Below are 25,448 nucleotides of genomic sequence, written 5' to 3' on the forward strand. Positions count from 1 at the left end.
GTGACCCTTACAAAGTCGATGCACATTTACATCGATCTGTGTGCATTAGAATCATTAAGTTTAAAATATGCAATAATAATAAAAAATATCATAATTAAATTATTGATTCAGTCGATTCTGTTTTTTTAATAATTTTACTACACATAGTTCTTATAATAATGAAATACTTCACATGCAACAGCTTAAGATTTATTTTATTTATGCAAGTCATTAAATTATCATATAAATTATACAATAAATTATAATACATACTGTTTTTTTAACAAAACGCTAATAAGGGTTGCTCACAGTAGTACACACAAAGGGTGGCGTTTTTCCGAAAAGGTATTATTTTAATTCGGCCCAGCAGCGCCAACGCGGCATGGCGGTCCTTTTTGTTCAGTCAATGTATGCAGGTTTTGTTTGTAATGTGTCATCTCATCAAATATGCCAAAGGACAGGCGGCCCGAGGGGTGGCTCGCAGGGGGTGGATCCATAGGGTGTCAGCGGCCACCCCCTGTTACTTAGAAAAGAATCTTTTCATTCGAACTATGAGAAAGTGGAATAGGACGAATGTTGCGCCGGACGGATGAGTGTTTTAATCCGAGCTTTCATCTTCACATACATATACAACTTTATTATATTTTTAATAACTAAACGAAACTTATATTTTTATTGAGATATTATAAAAAGTGCCGTTGTTGATCTTGGTCGGCGTAGAAAAGGATTCGTGGACGCAAGTGGTAGTACACAGTTGACACAGAAGCTGTTGTTTATTTATGAACCACAACAACCCCTGGGGTTGGCTTTAGAAAGCCAGGGAGGCCTGAGGGAGTGCATAATCTAACATACACAACAGGGGTGGGTTTTTCTGCATCTTATTTGTCATAAGGGAGAGGGTTAGCCATTATTTAGATATCGATTCGAAACAAATTTCGGCGATTGAGTCATTCGATTGTCAACTTATAAAACTAATCAATACATGTGAATTATGTGAGATTGCTGTTGATGTATTCGATTAAATTACAAAATATATTAATCACATTAACTGTTAATTAGCTAACGAGATTTTGATATGAAAATTTTACATTTCCAATATAATAAGTAATCATAAAAAAACGATTGAGGAAAATTTAAGAGCACCATTGTCACAGATAACACTGCAAAATATTTACAATTATAATTAGGGAACTGTCAGAAATGTTATCAAGTAATGAAAGAATCATATAAATTTGATATATTTTACTATTACGCCAATCTTATCAATATAAAGTTTGTAAGTTTGTAGTTAACAGTAGTAAGTTACGTATAAAAGTAGAATTGCAATAATAATATATAATAAGCATCCTAAATTTTTTTAAATAGAATTAATCTCACAAATTTGTCAAGCTACTTTTAGACGCCCATTCATATATTATTTATTGTCACCTCAATTTATATTAAGTTCGAAATAGCGTAGTTAATAAGATCTAGAGTAGTGATCCAGAGGTTGCGGGCTCGAGCCACGGCAGCGGATTTTAATTTGTATTTATATTAATGCGCTATTATTCAAAATCGCTGTTGCTTACAAATTATAATACATATAATAATTTATAATTAATTATATAAATGTCACTGATTCTCAGACTGAAAAAATTGTGGTTAATATTAACTAGTTGATATTCTTCATGTCTGATTGACTTACCTAATTGGTACAGATCAAGTGAAGCATTGAAGCATTGATATGTTAAATTATACTATTAATTTTTTTTTAAATATTTACAAAATTAAAAATATGACAATTATGGTTCACCCCTAAAAAATAAATGAGCACCATCTCACAATTATTTTTCTAGTTCGGCATAGCTTTCGCCGAAAATAATCTTATGTTTGGCAGGCTCGTGCAAGAGGAGCGTTTTCAAGTGTCACAAGAATAAGGGACGTGATCGCGATTCTATATGGCACACTAAAGCTTGCAGGCGAAAGTCGTCGAGCATTGATTGTCGACACCATCCTTTAGCACCTTCAAAAAGTGCTTAATTGAGTAGATGCTACGCTGATAACGGAATAAATTATTGTATGGAACAGAAAGAAAAATGGAACTAGGATAATAATAAGGTTTTGACTCGTACTTCCTCTTGTAGAGATATCTTTTGAGTTCTATCTAAGGAGTGCTTTGCTTAACTTGAATTTGAGGACGCTACGAAATAGCGTATTGTACAGAACGCGAATCGGCAATAAATTATTAAAGTGACACGCGCTCCACATAGCAAAATCGAGCACTTAACGCATTCACACAAACTTTGGTGATGTACATACAAAATTTGATCCCTGCTCGAATGTCATTGTTGGAAGTACTTCAGCTTAAAACACATCCCTTTAAACTGTAAGAGTATTTCGCCAGACAAGAGGATTTGGAAAAATATAACAATGTGACACTTGGTTGTCGATCTATGTAACTACATATAATAAATGTATAATATACCGCCAATAGTTTTATTTAATATACCTTAATTTATGGTAATATATAATATCGAAATAATTTAATAGTCTATTATAAAATTATAATATATTGTAATAACGTTCAGTAATAATTTAGTAAAGGCAAAGTTTTTCTCGATTATTTTTTAATTTTCTACAAGTAACTGTTTTATTTTTATTTTATAGACACAATAATTCGTATTATTGTGTCATTTTTCCAATAATAGTACTACGGAAGAAAACGGGCTATGGCTCTAAGATAAACTTTGACAGTGTCTCTAATGCGGTCGCACAATTCCCAAGAGACTAGAAGCCAATATATAGACGAAGCTTGTGTAGGGCTTAAGCCGGCCAAGCACACAAGAAAACATATTTTCCCTCTTTTCCAAAAAAACACATACATCGAGCGAGTGTGTGTAGAAATACAAAAATACCTATATATCTCCTTCATATACTTTTATTCCGCTATATACTATCGGTTGCATTATTGGTCCGTGAAGACAGACAAAGTGCTATTAAGACTTGGCAAGTGTATATAGAGGATATGGAATATGTGCTAAAATAATATTCAATGATGGTGATTCTTTGAAATGGATTTCGGAATCGATTATTGCATTCGAATTAGTCCTAATGCTATTTCTGGCATAGGTTCGCGTTCGTAGAAAACGTCACTTCTTAAGATATATCATAAAAGCGGTTTCGTTTATACATTTCAGCGGCCTTTCATCAATTAACCGAAAGTCCGAGAAGTGATTGAAGTTTGAGGGAGAAGAAAACAGAGTAAAAAAGACACAAAGAAGACTCGGCTGTCAAAGTGGTATAATCTCGGGAGGACAACAACGGATTCAGCGCTTGATTGATGTATGTGGCTATATAAAAAATGAGTCTAAATTTGTGGACCACAATAGCATTGTGAGGAGAAGAAAAAAAATCAGGGGGGTTGTGAATGATTCCAGACATTTTTTAAGATCGTCTTTCGTTTACTGAAACGAAGACAAGATGACAAAGGTGGTGGTATTAGCGAGAGCGACTCAGTTGTCACAATCTATAAAAAATACTATTAAATATTATCTCTGGAATTTGTGTAGCAATTATATTTAGAAGGATATAAATATGTATATTGTTGTTTACATATATGGGTGTATATTGAAGCAATTAAGTCACAGTATGAGTTCTTTATTTACATGTATTTGTTTATTTATTTAGTAGGATATTTACCCTAATTATAATAATTATAGGCAATTTACGTTACATATTACAATACATATATAATTATAATAATAATACAATGCGTATTAGATCATTGACATTAAACGTAAATGATAATCAATTTGAATTGTTACTGAACACATGGTCGCAAGCAAAAAGTTCAGGCTCTGGTAAAAACACATTAACGAATTGTTTTTTTATTATCAAATATATCAATTGCTCAATTCATTGATTAATTCAATATTCGTTATATTGTTTAAGTAATTCTAGTTAATTTAATTGCATATATTTATTTCTTCCCCTGAATTTTTAATTTAGCGGAAGTCAAACTGTTTGTAAATTTATTTGATAAAATGTATTTCACGATGACCGCGGTCATTGTGACCTCCTCATACCTACAGTATTTTATTATTCAGCTACTGCACCGTTCGCGAAGTTCCTCCGTTCTGTGTCCAACAGCCATTCACTTGGGCCGATCATTTGAATGTGAATGGACAAGGAGGATCCGTCGGAATGTTCAGATCGACAGACAATGAGTGACACAGGGCGAGCGAAGAAATAAAGGGCTAGAATCCTGTCTTTCTTATTGACGCTCGCGCATAATGCTCGGTAATTTTTCATTGTTGATACGGCTCGCTCAATCTATTCAACACTACACTAAACTTGTTTTGAATGAGCACATTCATTTTTCACTGGGGGATTGCACGAACACACACGTAAAATAATTATTGAAATAGAACACGTGTGTTTCGATTGTTCGCGTGGCCTCGTTTCGGAGTCCTGAAAATTCGGCAAAGAATCATGTGGAGTAATGATATCATTGTCTCACCATGTGGGTATGAATCTCAGAGCTTCTCAACGATGCCAGAGAGGGGCATCGAAATAAATTATTGTTTCTTGTAACGACCGGGTATTTTAGACCCCAATCGAACGCATCCGAAAGTCGTTCGTCTTTTCCGAAACTAATGCATCGATTATGTGAAGGGGAGCTTTTTATATTTTTACGATTAGTGCAGCGTGTATAAATAGTACAAGCGTATACAAACGAAGCTTTTGTTGTTGCTATAAGTATCGGAAACTTGATATTGGGATACTTTTCTTTATAGATGCCAAAAAATGAATATGATTATATAATACAAATATCAAAACGTGGTCAGGGTATAAGTACTATTGAAATTCGTAGTTATGTGAACAGGTTAATTAAATCTTAATCTTTTTTGAATTTGTTATTAGGTGATTTGTAATAATTTTTATTTATTGATTTAGTGTAAATATTTTAGGCTACATCACTAAGGGTGACATTGACGCTTAGTTACAGTCGTATTAAAATATTTAATAATGAATTTAAATATTACTTTGGGTATGACAATAACTAAATATCTGTTGTAGCAATACTGTTTTCATCAAGGCTCAAAAATTAATTTGGTTACGAGTGAAGTTTCCATATATTCCTAGTTTTTAACTATTCGAATATCGAATTATGAACGATAAAATATTTGAATAAATTCGTAAGGCTTAGAAAAATAAAAAAAATATAGTTTGAAAAACCAGTACAGGTTCATGCATACCAATAAAAATATCGAGACTATTTATTTTGATTTTTAAATAATAAAGCGATAATCTTTTCAAAGCTTAAATGAGTTCGAAATTTGCTTTAATTATTATTGCTGCCAAAAAGACTCATTTAGTTTCTGTTAATATGGGTTTTTTTGTTAACATGTACTGCAGCAACTACAACAAATTAATTTTTGAAATTAAGTGTGATACTTTTTTAAAACAATCCCAAAATATTTTTTCACAAGCTTTGCGACATTGGGGTTTTGGTTCTCAAATTCTGATTTTATGAATATATATACTAAATAAACTACCCAGAATATTTTAAAAGAAAAGCTTCAAGGGAATAAAATATTTAACTAAAAAAAAAACAACTGGAATAAAAATCCCGTAACCATCCATATTCGGAACATAAATAATTCCTATATGTATGATTACTCTAAGAAATGTCATTATTATGCTATCTAATTGTTCTGAAGCTTCATCTAAAATATTCATATAAAGTCATCATCTTCACTACAGTCAAATTCTTTTTTGATAGTTTAAAACATCCAAAAACAATACGGTCCGTCTGGTTACTAATAATATCGATCTTTATCTGAGTAGCAGATACTTCATAGCTATAACAATTATTTTATCTCTTGTCAATAAGTATATCAATACATTTAGAAGCTGTAGTATTTATTGAGAGTTTAATTAGAATTCCTAAAATCCTCATCGAAACCTTTTGTGATAAACTCTGAATTTTCATCTAAGACTTCAGACCCTTCTCGAAATCTTCAAAACCACAGGCTTCGCCAATGATCTGTGAGCTTCAGTTATAGCAATATAGTCGAGCTTGTTAAAGAGGATTAAATAAATATATAGGATATGTTCAATCATATTTTTTGGCTCAAACACAGCGACATAGCATAGAAATTATCCTGATATAATTCCGACATGATCAAAAATAATAGATTGAGCACCGCAGACACGTCTTCGTCATCGCCACAGGCTCCCAAGATTTGTCATACAGCAACTGTCGTCGCATAAAAGATTCGCTGGTGTAATTAACGCGCACCATTCGTTCGTTCTACAAAAAATGTCCATCATTGTCGTCGTCTACATTCGGCAATGACGTCATACGTAGCATACACAAAAGCGCCTAGGAACACAGGCACACGCACACAATCAAAAAGTGTCATACTTTATCCGATTTTCAAAACGAAAATTCTGTTTATTTTCAGAATGATGGTTTGTAGTGCGCTAGAGAGAAGACCAATGCTGAATCCCACAAAGTGGAATTGTAGATGCGACCGTCCCGACCAATAGCCGCCGTCGTAAAATACGATATAAAACAACACACCGGGCTGGGCGTGTTGGTTGCTTCATCCATTATACTACGGTTTTGTTGCTATACCTATTCTATGTATGCTAGAGCTGGGTTTTGTGAATCCCGATTTGGCTGGGGACAAAAATCGTGAAATTCATGTGCGAATAGAAAAAATACGCGACTTAGAAGACCCAATTAAGAAGGGCGGAAGTGGTGTGTTTTTTTCTTGGGGGCGATTATTCTGTGATGGATTCCAGTGGGATAACTTCATTCGTCAAAGTGGCTAAAAATTTTGACACACAAATTCTTACTCTTAGATGCGCTTTAGCTTGGTATTTTGTATAAAATTTAAACACGCAAGTTAGTCATTTAGCTAAGCCAAAAGAGCAACTAAGTTTTGAATTTTTCAATATCGATTTATTGTAAATATTCCATTGCAACATGAGTTACAACGAAGTAAATAAAATCAACAACTCTTAAGTAGTGAGACAGTAGACTCTATTTTTAAATATTAATAAATTATTATTACAGCTTACAATCAATAGATGTCAATATGCACGAACTAGCTCGTATTATTTTAATTATTTACCACGATATTCCTCCTTGAGATAAGGAAAATCTAGGAAAACCTAATCTGCGATGATTGGTCGGAGTCGATATTTATATAATAGTCCCTAATGCATCTCTTAAAGACACTATATAAATTAAAAAACACAAAAGTTCATATGGTTCACTGACTAAAATCACGCAATTATTATTCAATTAAGACTTGTTGACTTAAAAATCAAATGTTGGTAGGGTTTATATTATTCATGAAAGTTTTCGTGTTTTATTATACAGGTGGACTGATTTTTAAAAACTAAATTAATTGTGTTGTCAATGCTACAAAAAAAATATTTTTTATAAAAGTAAATTTATCAATTAAAAAAGAGCCTTTCAACAACCTTAATTTACATTAAAGTTGATGAAAGTTTATTCTGTTTTATCATTGACGATAATATTTCAAATGGCTTTTTTTAATTAATAATTTTACTTTTATAAAAAATATTTTTTTAGTAGCATTAACAACACAATTCATTTATATTATTGTATAAAAAGCACAAAAGCTTTCATGAATAATATAAACAATACCAACATTTAATTAAATTAAAAATCAAACATAAGTTTAAAAACAATAAAAATTCAACGGTTAAAATTAAGATGAAAACATTATAAAATGTTAAATGTTTTTATTTTAAAACCATTCAATTTTTATGATTTTTTAACTTATGTAAAATTAATTTTAATCTAATTAATACCTGATTGATTAAGTATGGAAGATACTATATTTAAGGCTACTTTATTTTTATTAAGAATAAATTTCAGATTAATTATTATAAAGAAGATAAATTTAAAAATATTTGTATAGTGGTTATGGATCGACAACAAGTAATCGTCCAATTAATTAACCGCAACCGATAACTGACAATAAATAAAATACTGTCATACTTGAACGATTACAATTGGCGTGAGGTCGTTTTATATTTATGTATTTTTCTAATTGATAATGAAATTTTGTGACCGTACATAATCGATGCAACAAGGCTCATCTTTTGTTGATATGGAATTGTTTCTCATTTTGCGATAACAGGCGACAGTTGACGAAGCACTTTGTCGGCGTCGATGAATCACAGAATCCACACTGCGTTTTATCTGTAGTTAATCGCAATCAATTGTAAGGCGATCATTATTTTGTTTGACTGGTTAAGATAATATACCTTCTTGGGTGGTCTTTGTTTATGAAATCAAAAGCGGGAATGACGAGTGCAAACTTTTAATGAATGGAAATGTCTTAAATGAATTCTGCGATTTCATTCATAAGTATTAGTAACTGCATTGTTACAATAATCTTGTTTAACCTATATTAGAGTTAATCTATAATTTGGTAATTTATTGCATTTTTTTAAATGAAACATCAATAACGTATACTTAAAAGAAATCTGAAAATAATCAATGACTTTTTAATGTTAAACTTTGATATTCATTAATATGATTTTTTTTCGCATTCATTCATACTGTGATATATATTATCTTAGCATTTAAAAGTAGCCCAAAGCGAAATTTGAGAGAATTAAATCGATTCCATTTACATAATAGTCGGCAATGTTAATAGAATTGAATAATCGACAAATCCCACACTTTGACAATGATTGAAATATGATTCCGCAGCTCGTGCAATATATCTCTCGTTCAGTGACGACACAAAAGATTTCTATTGTGAATATACACGTGTTATTTTTTCTACTAATGATTAAATTTGTTTTCGTAGTCTTGAGAAAACATTAAAAATGTGAAACGTCCATATGTATGTATTATATGTAAGCAAGATCGATTATTTTCTTTGATAAAATTAGACAACAAAACCAAACCGATACAGAAGTGATTTTTTGCAAAATAAGAATATATGACGCTTATACAAATGTTTATAAGATATTGCTTTCTGTAGTGTAAATAGTGTGAAGTATGCCTTTGAAAATTAGTTATTTTCTATGACCAAACCGATACAGACATCACACGCATGATAAGAATCTATGGTGCGTATTAAGTGCCATTTTTATTGCATTGATGTCCAGTGTCCGAACAATTAACAATCGCCTTTTGTGCCATTGTGTGGTAACTCGTCGTCTTTGATCCTCCCATTCATAGTGGGAACCTTTGGACGTTGTTGCTCTTATTCCCCGAGTGGCGAATGTATTAATTCACCTATGACACGGTTTGCCTTTCTTTACCCTTCTCTCCGCCAAACCAAAGGGGGTCGTTATTTTTCTGGAAAGTCGACAGGTTATACGACTGTCGGAGCGGGTATCTGGGCCCTTTGTGATCGGGTCAACGGAAGAATGCGAAATCGGGGCGATTTTTTATTTATACATTGTGCTGTGTTGTTTATTGAATGAGCACTCGGCCAAGAATGGCGAATAATGGACGATGTCTCATAAATCACCGATTTATAATGGCGGACAATGGATGAATCGAGGGTTATTTTGGGTGTTGTTTGAATATCCATATGTATATGTAAAAAGCGGGCAAACAAAGACGCAGGATGTGCGTCGAAAAATTGAACTTTTGAGAAGCGCTGAAATATCGCAATGTCTTTATTTGCATGCAGCTTTTCGACTCAATTGTATTTTATGCGTTAAAGAAACATGCGCAGTTCAGTTTAAAAAATGAAAAGTGATTTTATGTAAACAGGAACTCTCCGGAACACTGTTCCAGTAAAATATTTGAAAATTGAACGCTGTTTCGGTTATAAAACAATGCGCTTTATTACTGCATGATTTTAAACACATTTTAAGGTCTTTTTGAAATGCAGTGAAAGTTAAGAATAGAACGAACCATTTCTGCTTGTATTTTTGTATCCATAAAGTACAAGCCGGGGTAAAGTAAACCGGAATAATGCTTTTTAAACCCGATTTAAAAGTATTTTTTACGTCTTTGTGAAATGCTGTGAACGTTGAGAATAGAACGGACCATCTATGCCAGAATTTTTATGTGTATATTAATAAATTATACTGATTATCAAGGTAAATATATTTTATTGAAGCTTTATAATTGTTTTCAAAAAAAGCAAAAATATATTTTATATTTTTGTATTTTTAAGCTTTAAAATATTTTAAGGTTTGCGTATATTTTTTAGGGCTTTCATATACATTTTTAATTCGATTTATTTAGAAAATAATACGGAGCTACTATTATATTCATTATATACGTTTTTAACCAAAAGCTTATTTTAAGGCTCTGTATATTTTGTCGATTTCACGTTCCATTGAAGTGAAAAAAATATTAATGGGCTACCTATAAATGCTCTGTAGGTGTATTTTTAAACAAATAAATTAACTATATAAATACTTATTCTTAGAACGTTATTTATATACAAATTATTATATATTAAAAAAATAAAAACTATATTTTTCTATTATAATGCAATCTTTGTATCATTAGTTATTCTTTTTATGCATTTAAAAAATATAATTAATTACCAAAACCAAACCACTTCACTTCCAAAACGCCGCATTTTTTTCACTTTTGAACCAATTTTTTCCATATAAAATTGATGAGCTTCAACCAACACAAGCCATGTGTCATCTTTTGGGATTCGGGATTATGTCAATATGGCTTTGTCTCTCTATCCCAGGATGCATCTGTGTTTCGAGCATATGGAAAAAGAATGTTCCACTTATGAAAGCTCTTGAAAAATACATAAAATTCAAAACGAACACACGTGCATTAAAATACAAACTAACACAAACAATGCAAAAATATAAACATAATAAAACGGTGATTTACAGCAACAATTAATGTAAAATATGCTTTGGGAAAAGTGGAGAAGTATCGTGTTGCACAATGTTGATGTTGCGTTCTCATATAAAATATACAAAACATTTTATAATTAATTAAGGCGTATGCATTTATATTATGTGTTTAAAGATAGAAACAAACTTGCTTAGATTTCCTACATAATTAAAGCATTTGTAGATAATAAAGGATGACAGAGCATTTGCATACATATCGATTAACTGTCTTATGCTAATTTAACATGCTTTGAAACGGTTTCTAATATTGAATACATCTGAAATTATATAATCACAGGATTCTGGTATCCTCTTGTAGTTTTGCGGACATGTGTTTGGTTTAAATTACAACACCCTTGTGTTGTATGTTCATTATTTTTTATATACTTATACACATGTCTTGTCTCGCTAAGATTTACGCATTGCAGTTCTCTTTGGTTAATTTGATATATAACGAAGATTGATCGCTCGATTCCTATTGTCATTATATGCTCAAAGGAAAGACAGTTCAGTCTAAATACGACGTTGCAGTTAAAATTTACTGGCGTCATAAAGTCTACGGTTGTTGTTCCCGCGGAGGTAATAAACGTTCGATCTTTATTGTCTTCCTTGAATTATGCGCCAGGAATAAATATATTCCGGGATGCAGCCAAAGACGTGATCTGCTCGAGATCCAGAAATTTTAACTCCCATATAGAAGAAGCGGGATTTAAGAGAGCGAGCAGTAAATCACAAATTCCAACGAGTGTTTTCACATTCCGTCATTATTGCGCGGGGGTATACGTTATCTTAACTCCGCGTACCAATTAATCCGTTAAACAAACGACCGTGACACTTTTACGATATACGAGCCATTATTCGAAGAGAAATTGCGGAATAAATAATAATCTATTATTGTGCCACCCAAGCTTTCCAAACTTTCATATTTTCATGAACATTTTTAAAGTATAAAATCTAATATCACAGTCGACACAATGCTTAACCAAATTAATATAGCTATGTGTGATCATTATACTGTATTTTATTCATAATGAGATAGTAATTATTTATGTTTTAAATACTGCTATTAAATAAATATAAAATTAATTTACCTTTAAATGAAAAGGCAGCTATTTTAATTAAATATATTAGAAACAATAAAAATATTTATAATTTTAATATTTTATTAAATTTCTACCTTAAAATAAAACCTAAACTAATAGACAGTAAAATTATTACATTCAAAATATTATACACTATTTTATTTACATTTTTAATGTTGCAATGCGTATTAATTAATTTTATGCTATCTATCTGAAGGCCTGATTCAGTTTTGACATGACGTCACGAGAACTAGGGTAAGTGAGAGACGCATACGTTGATTGAACTCTCGTTCTACAATGACAATAGACATGAAAATTTACATATTTATTATTATATAAATCAATCTCTTTAATGAAAATAATTTAAATACTATTTTAATCCAAGTATTAAATAATTCGAGATTTTTTTTTCAAAGCACGCTAGTTCACTGTGTGATATCATGTTAATAAATCTGATATAAAAAGTCCAAGAAACCTCAAACATTGTTTTGAGTAAAAGGAGCACTAACTGGATAATATAAAATTTAAATCAACTTTTTAGAATCTCTCATTTTTATAGCTTGATTATAATAGAACTATTTTTAAATGCGCCACTTGTCATGAAGTAAGTTATTATGTATATTTAAATCGATTTATTATGTCTTTATCTTGATTACAAAACGTCTTCTACTGTTATGTTGATTTTATCGCGGGTGTTAAGCAATTATAGGCATTTAATTAAATACGAATACCTTAGAATCAATTAAATATATATGCATACAAAAGACCCAACCTTTTGAAAAACAGCGATAAAAATGATTAACATCAAATTTCAAAATAACGCGACACATTTAACCACAGCCGCGAATATTGTTAGATTAAATTTTTACAAAAATAAAAATAAGATATATTTCAAAAGCCGCGGAATGTCCTCACAATGCTACTGTCAGCGTTTTATTATCTATCGCGATGAGTTATTACAACGAGGAAAAATATCGAGAGAACGAAAAGAAGGTATCCCGAGGTGAAAATGTGTTCGAAAATAGAAAACATTCTATGGAGCTCGTTCGGACTATGAATCTTAATTGTGAAGTCGTCGCATTATCGCTTACATACTAAACGTCGAACACGTGAATTATTTTATAATAATATACGAGCGCGTCTCGGACTATCCAGAGACGCCATAAATAATCTAGGAAGCAAGACTTTGTCGATTGTCAACGCAGCATTCCAGTAGCTGGTAGTTTACAAAATACCTGTTCAGAATGCTGCGTTAATGCTTAGTTATAAATTTTCGTGTATTTTCTCTTATTAGGTACACAAATTAATCCATACAATTAATATCGAAGCTGATTTGAAATACCATTTCATTTTATAATCAAATGGATCACTTGATTTACACAAAGCCGACGATTGTTTAATCTAGAGCGGGTTGTCAGAGACATTTTGCTAAGTAAATATGTACACTCTCGAGTCACTTTGCAAAATATATTTATTATTACGATTTTCAAGATCGGCGAGATCAGAAGTGGCTGCTGTCGTCGATTTGATGATTGTTTATAGCTTTTAGATAAGAATCCATAGATCACATAAGATGACCCGCAATAACAGTATTGCTGATTTGATATTCATAACGTAAGTCTTTGTTGCTCATAGTCTGTCTTACATAAACAATGACGATATAAAACGCATGATCATGATAATGCTACTGCTACTACTACTGTGTTTATTAAGAAAAAGTTATATTAAATAAAAGTAGAGTTCAACAGATCAGATAAATTATAGATGTATAGAATGATAAAAAATATATATTGAGAATAGTAATGCAAATCAAGAATTTAATGTAGAATTATTATTAGGGGACTTCATTTAGAAATTATGAAAGCACAATCAGTATACAGTTGCATATTTGAGAATACCGATGTTTTTAACCAATAAATGCATTGTTTTTAAAAATAGTTGTAATGCAAAAGTGTAATGAGCATAATTATTTTACGCTTTAAATTATTAAAATATGTATACTGATAAAAAGTTGTGCATATTTTAAAATAGTAGTAGTTTTTCTGATGATTGTTTTATTATCATATGAAGTAGAAAGATTGGATTTTAAAATGTCGTTTATATTTAATGATAATAAAATATTTATATATGTTTATATCATTTATATTATAAAGTACTATATTTTCTTATAAAATATTTTCACTATATGCATTTGAAGTTTTTTTTTATAAATAACGAAAAAGCAATTAAATATATTCTGATGGCTTATAACTTTTACCATAATATATAAAATAAATTTAACTAATAATTTTTATTTGGAGGTAAATTATTTTTATTACTTATGTAGCATATATACATATATAATGAAAAATCAAAATCGAATATATTATCAATAATCTGTTACAATTTTCCTTAACTTTATTTATCATATCATTTACTGTGATGTAGACCGAGTGTACGTGTCATTTTATTATGTGAATATTTTTAAATGACGAATAAATGTTCATATTTTAGATATTCTATTAAATCAAAATCAATAATAAATCAACTAATTAGGGTTTCGATTCACTTACAGTCAAATGTGTGAGGTTTCTTTTCGTACAGTTTAATTAAAATAATATTAAAAAGCTATTTTTTTATAATATTTTTGAAAATAATATTGATACGTTGAAGTTTTGTATTTATACAAAATACTTGCGATGTCTAAAGCATTTACTCGTTTTCAGCACATATTTATATTATAGCAATTGGTATGTATCAACTTTGTTCAATTGTAAATCAGTAATTTTACATGCACACTAAGTACACATCATCGGAGCACGCGTAATTTTAACGTTAATAGAGATTAGAAAAATAAGTTAGAGATTGAAGAATGTGCATATGAAGGGCGATAGATGATGGTGTGTTAGTAATAAAAATATGACTCGAAATGTGTTTATTAGATCGAGGCTCGAAGCAAACGGAGAGGCGGGAATCGATTTTTAATAGAACGATATACAAATGGTTATTTATTGCCGTTGACCCGAAAGACATCAATTTTAATCTAATTTATTTTATTTTAATTTATTTTACAATAAAAATAAACAATAAGAGGCTACTTTAAAACGCGCCATTCTACTCTTTTTCTAAATTCACAAAAGCTATTTGGCAATTTTTTCACGGAACAAATTCGCAAAATTGATTTGAAACACTAAAATCCTTTCATTGAACATCCAGTCCCGGACAATATCCATATTGTTTAAAAGCTATGCTTTAACACATCTATTATGTTATAAACGTTTTGTTAGCATATTTTAGCGAGAGAAAAAAACAATGTAATTTATAAACGTACAAATTTACATTTATTAAAATTACAATATCAATAATAGTATTGTAATATATTCACGCGAATTTTAATGCTCATGTTTCTGCAACGATATTTATTGTTTTAAAGATGTTTAATAATAAATCAGCAAAAGCAAATAATCAAAGAAAACAATCTTTATTTGTTTGACCTTTTGTATGCTAAAAGTAAAATTTAGATATTCTTTTGCCAAGACTTATTATTTTGATGTGCATAGGGCATTTTAATAACGATAGCAATCTTTATTTACTTGACCTCTGAACATCTATCGCTCTTTCGTGACAACGAAAAATCTCTAGATCTTTCACATTTCGATTCGCGATGGATCTATTGACTCGAGATTCGTACTTACATTGTTTGGTAGTTTTTTTGGGGTCGCGCCGTATAAGTACGTGTGTGGGACAATGAGTGGGACAAACACCACGTGTGGACGTACATTTAGTTCGGATGTATGACGATTGTTATTGGGTTCACAAGACGATTCGCCATTGTGCCGAACTATTGATGTGAGCACGCTCGTGGTCCGATTGTACATACAATGGCCCTAAGAAAAAATAGCGATTCAATGCCTCCTCTTAAAATACAACTACTCTATGGAATTTGGTACACGCGCTTGTGTAAGTGTAGTACGATTTTTCAGAATTAAAAAATCTAAATAATAAAATATTGATTTGATAACGAATGTGTATTTTATTACATTTTTACACACTAATTGTGTACAAAGCGAAAATAATTGAGATAAGAGTTATTGTGAGTGGATTGTTGCTATTTTTGGATGTAACAGAACGCTCGAGATAAGGAGAAAGTGTTTTTTATTGTGTTATTTAATATTATATAGTATGATTTAATTTACATTGTAGTCTGGCTACATTTAGATTAAACAATTATTAAATGAAAGGATCTATTTTTTTACATATATTTAAATTTAATTTATATAAGTTAGATACAAAAAGAGTAAAGAGCTTAAGAGTTTTAAGAAACTTTCCTACATTTCTCGTATAAATAAAAGCTTTCAAAAGTTTTTATTAAACTTATTGATAAGCTTAGCTAAAATACAATTGTTTAATTTTAATTATATTTTTATATAAATTATTAATAGAATTGCGTATTTTAATTATCCTTGAATCGTTACTTTGAATATCAAATAGTGGCTCTCAAATCCATTTGCGTCACTTTACTCAAGAATTACCCAAAAAGAGCGAGATTCCCTTATGTGTTTTTTTTATCAGCATTGTGCACGGCTTTTCAACCGCGCACAAACGTGCCACCGGTCTTTCAAAGGGCATTGTTGTCAAATTTTTATTTTATTACCATTGTATTGCCAGCGAAGCGTAAATTCCCAGATCGAGAACCGTCGATCGGCGAAATAAAAAGATCGACCCTGTCAATAGATCGAAGGAAAACACACTTGAGCGACGGTTGTCGACCGCTCGCTTCGTGAGCTTTCGACAATGGAGCTTTTCGACAAAAGCTCTCGCACCCTTTAGCCTCGCAAGGGCAGGTTTCGGATGTTCTCGTTCGTGACGGGACAAAGGGCTCAGGTGTCTCGGGACTCCTGTCAAAACGTGTGTTTTTTCTTAGATAATCGACTGTCAAATATTACGCCATTTGACATAATCGATATCTATGCAAAATATTTGTTTAAATTGCTGCGTATACAATGTATGCGAAGAAGAAGAATGGCAATAAAATCATCTCGAGGATCACAATGGGAATTCTGTGTTCTACATTCATTACGTCAATCGTCCATTGTGAATTTGTTCCCGGCACAGGATGTTTATTGTTATCCTCGTTGAAGATGTAATCTCACGATCTCTTATTTGGTGATTGTTTATGACGTATAAGTATCGAATGACTCAATTATTATATTGGTATGGATTACAGCGTAGTGGCTTTTAATTAAAAAATATTGCAACTGTTAATAATATGTAAGTTTACGGAGACACTTCCTAATCCTTTAAATAGATAAATTTAGATTTAAAAATGCTGTATAATATTAAAATAAAAAGTAAATGCAAACGATTAAATAGTTTAAAAATAAAAAAATAATGTATTTAAGCATACATATTAAGAATTATTAAATATGGCACTATGTTCCAACCATTCTGATACATATTACAATTTCACATCGCAAAGAATCTAGTAATTCTAAAAAAATATAAATTTCCAGAATTTCGTTTCGTCATTCAAGAACCTATTAGAAACTTAAACGTACGTAGATTATCTACGGTAAATATATTGATTAAAAAAATGTTGTAAAAAATAACGTAAATAATTTTAGGATTTACATATTTTAAATAGTATTACATTAAATACGAGACATTTATATATACATTGAAAATACGACTTGTAACCTTCTGCAATAGTATTTCTATCAAAATCAACGTAATAATTATAACAGAATCAGATAGATATATTTTTATTGTTATTAAATAACTGACATTTTGAGACTCAGGCTGGCTAACGAATTATTATTTTTTTAATATTGATGGCATTTATCTAGAAATATACATAACAACTTTTAAATTATGGTGTTGAAAAAACTAAGGGCGAACTAAAAGACTTTTGAGATAATATATTGCAAATTTATTAAAGTGACTTTTTACTATGTAACTCTTCGAAGAACGTCGAATATTATTATGAAGTAAAAATGACACATTATAGAGTTCGCCCTTCATATTCGCCTTATTTCATAGTAGAAAATTCGACCTAATTTGGTTCACAAAAAACACGCGTTTGAGTCATCGCCGGCAGAATTCAAAAAAATATTGTAATGTATGTAATTTACGATAAGAATAGAGTCTCGTATTATTCGGCTCATTGCTCTAACAAATTATGTTATTAATACTAATCATAGCCGTCAGCAGACGTCTACGATCTTGTGATTTATTTTATTTAAAATTGTGAAAATTAGAAGTTTTTTTAAAAAACTTTGATTCCCTGATGCCTAATATATTATATGATTTAAATGATGTAAACATACAACATATTATATAATAACCCATTAAGTAAATTTGACTGAAATAAATACATATAATTTGAACCATGACTGTCATTTAGTTGTATATAAATTAGTACAATTTTAGAGATACCTTATAGTGATTTCTATGTATTTATGATTGTTACCTTTGGCATTTTCGTAGCTTTCTTCTCAGCCCTGTTGAAGCGATACGGCATGGGCGAACGAAAAATCAAAATCACAACAAAAAACCCAAAAACACTCGAGCGTCTCAATATCGCGTCGATCAACGTTCAAAACGCATCGGTCGCGCGTAAGCACGCGACTTGCGGTGTAAAACGTAAATTTCTCGCGACGTGGTATTTACCAGTTGCCGGGGATGCCACGACGCGCAGTGCGGCAACACCGGAGTCCCGGCGCATACTGAAGAGGCTGTCGGCCGACGGGTGGGGACTCCCCGCCCGCCGACGCCCGGCTACACCGCACTCGGTACAAAGCGAAACGTCAAACGCGCGAGCAATACCAATCACGATCGATAAAAGCACACGTCGCGAAAAAATAGTCGATTTTTTAAAACAATGCGAAAAAATCGCATTGTTTCGCATGCTTCGTCTCGCTTGCGCGCATTGTCTTGGAGCGATTGTGTTCGATATGTGCATCTCTTTCGCGCACAGAGCGCGGCCCCGCCCCCATGCGCCCACGTGCTGCGCGATGGCACACGCCTTTGAAGATTGGGGCCGCACTCGAACGCGAAACGTCGTAAGTGACGCTCGTTTTATTGTTATATTATTTCTATCTACAATGCGATCGATACTCAATTGACGTTTTTATATTGAAATATTTTCATAATAAAAATAGTATTTAATAAAAAAATGTTTGATGAAATAAACGCTTTTTAAAGGAAGGAATACATATTTGTAATAAGTACCTATAGAGAAAGCTCCGAGGAAAAGCGCTTTTTAGAGCGTTAAGTCCTCTCACGAGTCGTTGTTGCGAACTTCAGGGCTTAATTGAATTTTTTGTAGAGCCAGTGTTGGTTTTTTTGTTTATGTGTATAATGAGTTTGTAAAATTGGAAATCTGTTTTAAATTATTATAATAATTTAAAGTAAATCGTACATTTATTTTAATTTGCTTTATATATAATATTTTAGATAAACATTTTACAAAGGCTAAGCTGTGCTTTAAGCTCCTGCAATATTAATTACGGTTTATATTTTTTGATTTTTTTCAATAAAAACGCCATCGAATAAATTACATTTTATTATTAATTATGCTTTAAATTTGGCTATTGGATTTAAGATGGTATGGGCATTATAAGGACGACAAAAACGTGGTTCCAAAAAGAACATGAGGCAATACTTCAATCAAAACTACTCACAATTCGACTGCTTGTGTTAGTAATTCAACAGTCTTAAATAATTATAAAAAGACAAAAGCAAAAAGGCTTGACAAATGGGTACCGCACGAACTGAATGAAAATCAAAATATTGCCATTACAAAATGTGTTCTAAAATTGTTGTAGGCAACAGAAACGATCCACTTTTTGATCATATTGTGCGATAACTTTTTGCCTCAAAGATAAGATATTTAAATTTCTATGGAAAATATTAATACGTTGATTTCAAATATACCGTTAGATTTTCCTGTATTATTCTTTTTACCAAAATTAATCGATTTTAACACTTTTGCTGTTACAAAATATTAAAATCAATTTATTCATCTATATTATGATAAATATTAAATTTTTTTTTTTTAGTAGTAGTATCAATAAATTTTTCATTTTAAAAATCATTACAAATTGTGGTTTTTGTGTAAAGTTAATAATGCTTTTGATGTTGTTACTGTTAAGGATTGTATGATGTAATGGTGGTTTCAAAAAAATCGTGCTGGGGATGAAAAATGTCGTGAGCGTCTTAATAACGACAACTGAAGGCAAGCGTAAAATCAAAATTAAGCCCAAGATTTGGGAGCTTGTGTCAGGCGTTAATTATCACTTGAAACAGCTAGAAAAACTGAACAAATAGGATAAAAAATTTGTTCTGCGCTTCTTTTACGAAACAAAAAAGTGGGTTTTTGCGTAAACAGAAAGCTGTCTGAGCAATTGTTAAACAAAAATGAAGTAATGAAGTATTTTCCAAAGTCGAAATAGCAGTAAAATAAAATTTTAGTGTCTGCTAAATGTATTATTCCCAACATTATCCTGATTCAGATGGAACCATTACGCCCGATAGTTATTGTCAAGAAATTATTAGACAAAAAAACTGAATAATCGAAATCAGATATTAAATCGACAGTAGATTATCACTCCCTTATGCATTTAAACAATTTATTCAGCAACAAAGCTGCTATTGAAACTGCTTTAAGAGATGTTATCAATCTCAGAAGTCTTTTAAACCACAAAATATTAAAATATTTATACTTTAATGGTGCTTTTAAGATTATTAATGTAAATTATTATCTGAAAAAATGTTTTAATAACAGCAATTATTAAATAAATAAATTTATACATATGTTAATAAGCACGTACAAAACTATTTCAACAATATAGATAAATGGAAAATTATTAACATATAATATTATAGATTATACTCAGCAAATTAGGATAAGGTATTTTACATTGAACTGCCATTTTCGTAAAAGAAAACATACATTTGTCAACTTCTTGAAAAGACAAAAAACAATTTGCATAGTTTTATATTTATTTAATATCTTAATCGCAGAAAAATATTCATCAATTCATAAACGTACAATTAATACACTCTTTTTTAAGAATTATGATTTAGATTTAGATACAAATGATATTTAATGCAGAGGGCTTAATGCCACATTTTATAAATTTTAATTATTTTTATTTTATATTAAAAAAAATAGATAACTTTATGAATCTAAATGCCTTCTTTTTTATCGACATTTCGATATTAATCTGAAATAAAATGCCGATTATTAATAGCTCGCCCAGAAGTGCGTTGTGGAATATTAGTGCAATAGTTAAATACAAGCGAAGATAATGAGTAAAACGTTATAAAGATTAGTTGGTAGATTATTACTAGTTTAATGCTAGTGAATATGAATACCATTAAAATTAACAAGGCTTTCTTTATTTTTCTTGTGGGCAAAATTTGTGTTATTTTTAATTTATAAATAAAATTTTCATAACATTTCTAATGAACCTCATAGTTTTCTTTAAATAAATAAAATTGAATAAATACTCTGCTAGAGTAAAACAACAATATTTTATTTAAAGAAAATAGCATGGTTTATTAGAAAAAAATACTAATTTTATGCATACTATTTTAAAAGTTAAATAATTAAAATATGTTGTGTTTCGACATTTTTTATACAAAATATAAAAAAATACATAGAAGTTTGCAATAAAATAAAATTAAAGTTAAAGTAAAGTGTTTTTTTTACTGTTTTTATAATATGTTTAATTAAAATAATTTTTATGTAGGCTAAAACTGAACCACTTGAGCTTATGAGTATGTCCGCCTCTAATATAAATATTTTTTAAAATTTGATTTTATATAGTGCGATATAACTTTCAGGAAAAAATAAGCTTCTTATTTTCATAAAATATATCAGCGTAACTAATGACTCAATTTAGTTTTTACGGAATCTTTTTTAGTTATCATAATAATATACCAGTAGCAATTTGATTATAAAAAAGAGCATGTTATAATAATTTATGATATAATTATCTTATTCTCCTTAATTTTTATATGTACATTAAAAAATATCAATATAAGTATATGTATTGCCTCAAAATAAATATAATGAAAAATAATATTATGTATTCAATTAATCTATAGGTCCGATTTAGGGTGTTTTTTGTGGTGTTTGATTTATAAGGCCACTCATACATAATAGTAAATATGTAGTTGTTTCTAATTGTTGCGTTATCTGAATATAAAAAAATGAAACATTAAGCGTTGATGTTTAGAGAGGAAATAATTTTATATATTTATTGCAAATCATCCATTGCAATATGAATGGCGTTGGTCCAATGTGTTACAACAATTATAAACAAGCAATGCATGACTTATATTTCATTTATATATATTTTTTATACATATGCGAGATTGGGAACATCTAGGAAAACCTTATCTGTAATGATCAATCAGAATTATAATTATATAATAGTCACTAATTCTGATGTCCTAGATACGGTAGAAAATGAAAATCACTAGGGTCCAAATCGAATTCAAGGCGAGGTCACCGACTTATAGCACTGGGAATTGTTTTTATATTAATATTCTATTGATGTAATACACATTAAAAAATACTTTCTTAAACCTATATTCAACAGAAAATGTTGTTACTTATTATCTGGATGTCATCTAATGATTTTTGAGAGTTATCCAAATCAAATATTAGTGTAATTTGTTTTGTTTGAAAAGTTCAGTCAAATTTATTTATAGTAAACGCTACATTAAAAATATTAAAATAAAGCTTAACCCTAGCCTATTCCATTATCACACGAAGCACACCTTGATTGATGTTTTTATATATCTGAAAAATCGGAAAATTTCCCCACGCAAGTTGGAATGCGCCGGGGATTCCAATAGGAAATTTTCGCTAAAGCGATAGGGCAGTCGGAGGCTTCTCAGTCAGAGCAATAGGGAAAGTGTGCGCCGCTGTAGCCGCAACAATAGGCCATTGTGTCTCGGGAGGCGGGGCTCTCGAGTGCGTCGACCAATCGCGGCCCTCTGACAACAATGGCTATTGTCTACTCAGGCTCTATTGCGGCCCACACACGACCAGTGCGAAGCCAGTTTTTCATTTTGCCATTATATGTAAATAAAGCGACGAATCGGGTCGATGGTTCCAATTGGAGACAAATTTGACATTTTTTATCATCTTTTATCAATAAATTTCTCAATAGAGGGCATATAAGAATAAATAAAATGAACGTGTTAACACGAATAGTTTGACGATTACACCAGTCGTGTAAAACGGACCGACGGCTGTGAAACAGGAAGTTTCCCGTATGATTTATTTTGTGTCCGACATATTAACGAAATCACAGTTAACATTATACAAACAAACGCGAATCTGGATTAAAATAAATAAATCTCGAAGTTGACTGAACTCAAATTTATTAATCTTTTTCAAAGACGAATCATTTTTTAAACGTCTCTTTGGTACATTATATGCATTTTTACACGGGAATGTTTGAATAAAATCTGTCGCTTAAATATTTTTAATATCAATACATAAACATTTAAAACGCGGTTTCCGGTTACATAAATCAAAAAATTAACTATTTAGTTTTTGGTTCCGTCTTTGATATATAAATTTAGCGATTACTTTTAAATGCTTAATTTTAAATTTTAAACGCCAATAAATTATTGAAGTGACAAGCGCTCCGCATAATGAAGCCGAGCATCCACGACGCCTTATCGCAAACTTTGGTAATATCCATAGATAATATTACAATGCATCCACTTCGTTTATAAAAATATGCTATTATTAACCCTTTGCACTCGTATTTTTTTTTTGGTTGGGGTAGCGCCAGCTCGTATTTAATTTCGAGACTTTTTTTATGTTCAATTTTTGGAAGTAAAAATGAAATAAAACATGTTTTGATTAATCTTTTTACAAATTAAAATTAATACAGCGAAAGATTGATAGTTTGTCAGTATTTTAGTTAAAAAAAAATTAATTAAATATTTAAAATATATTATAATTTAAATACTTTAATCGGAAAATAACTTTTTTTATTGTACTTTTTTAAATAATTTGTAAAACGTTAACCATGAAACTTAGAAAAGAATAATTTATTAAAATGTGTTCACGAAGAATTGTACTTACTATTCACAAAAAATAAATGACATAGTATTAGGCATACATAGTATAGGAAGGTAAATGTAATGATGTTTTTAGATGATTTTTCGTCCATCGCAATCAAATGCGCGGTAAAACAAATAAATGAATTATTTAAAAAAACAGCTGAGTGATGTAGCGGCAGGGGTTTATAACCATTAAGAAATTTGTAAATAGCTAGATGTCATATGAATTCTAAATAATTAAAATATTGGACTGTTTGTATTTTTTTTGCACCCATCATTTATTATCTTGCGCAATGCGCTTATTATCTTGCGCATCGCGCTCGTTCTATAGCGTTTAGCGCTCATAACATCGATCAACAATTTGCGTTCATACAAAAAAATAATGGTTACAATAAAATTTAATCAAGATTAAAATTACAAAGAGCACAAGTTTTTTACTTGTAGTTTTTTTTTCTTAGTAAAACCTTAGTTTTTAGTTTTTTTAATTGTTGTTTTTTCTTGGTAAATAGTTAATATATTCCCATTAACAAGTTTTAGACTTTTTAGAAAATCAGATTACAATAAACGTATTATAAAAAAAAAAAAATATACTGTTAGTTAAATAAAACATATATCAACATATAATAACGTTTAAAAACACATTTAATACGAAAAATTGTTATGCACCTTACAATAAATAAAACACAAACAATATGCACATCAGCACATATGTTTTAAGCAAAAGGATACATTTTGACGATATAACCAATGATTTTTAAAAGCAAAATTTAACACTTTTGACGCTAAGTTGCCGATAATGAGATTCCAAATAAAGTAAAGCGAAGGTCCATATATAAAGGAAAATCTAGATTAGGAAATATGGTTCTAGGACACTAACCGCCTGGAAATATACCCCTTGGACAATAACCCCCCGTCAAAACCCCCCTGGACATTGACCCCCCGTGCAAATAACCCCTGACAATTAACCCACCATGCAAATAATCCCCCTGACAATTAACTCCCGCCACGTATAAAGATAATACAGATATTACTTAACACGTCTCGTGACGCTCTATTATACTTAATAAAACATATACTGTCGCCATTACCAAAGTTTAGCTGTATTATACATACATATGTATCTAGCCTAATAATATTTTTTATTTTTTTTTAATACTCTTTATAACAATTTTGCTCGCACCGGTCACCGGTACAAAATATACAATACGTATATTTTCTTCGTAAATGTGTTGGTTTTATTGATATTTTAAAAATTCTGTATTTTGCTGAATGAAATAAATTAGTATTGATACTGATTATTCGTATTAAACATTATTTTATTAAAATAATGACCATTTATTATAAATAATAAAAACTTATATAAAATACTTATCTCTATACGTGGCGGGGGTTAATCGTCAGGGGGGTTATTTACACGGGGGGTTAATTTTCAGGGGGCTATTTGTCAGGGGG

At 30.5% G+C, this 25,448-nt stretch overlaps 1 protein-coding gene across 7 annotated transcripts in view; it reads right to left on the minus strand.

Annotated features, from left to right (window-relative positions):
• Sox102F (transcription factor Sox102F) overlaps positions 1-25,448 on the minus strand; it is a 297,246-nt gene that overhangs the window by 113,481 nt on the left and 158,317 nt on the right. The window contains exon 1 of one of the 7 annotated variants that reach the window (XM_088182704.1): positions 18,373-18,639. The exons of the other annotated variants lie outside the window; for them this stretch is intronic. The gene's annotated coding sequence lies outside the window, so the exon portion shown is untranslated. Of the gene's footprint in view, positions 1-18,372; positions 18,640-25,448 lie in introns of those variants that run through there. 7 annotated transcript variants of the gene reach the window in all.

This window comes from Plectrocnemia conspersa, unplaced genomic scaffold (genome assembly GCF_051122295.1).
Source record: "Plectrocnemia conspersa isolate PC_06_02 unplaced genomic scaffold, ASM5112229v1 ptg000003l, whole genome shotgun sequence".
Taxonomy (NCBI): domain Eukaryota; kingdom Metazoa; phylum Arthropoda; class Insecta; order Trichoptera; family Polycentropodidae; genus Plectrocnemia; species Plectrocnemia conspersa.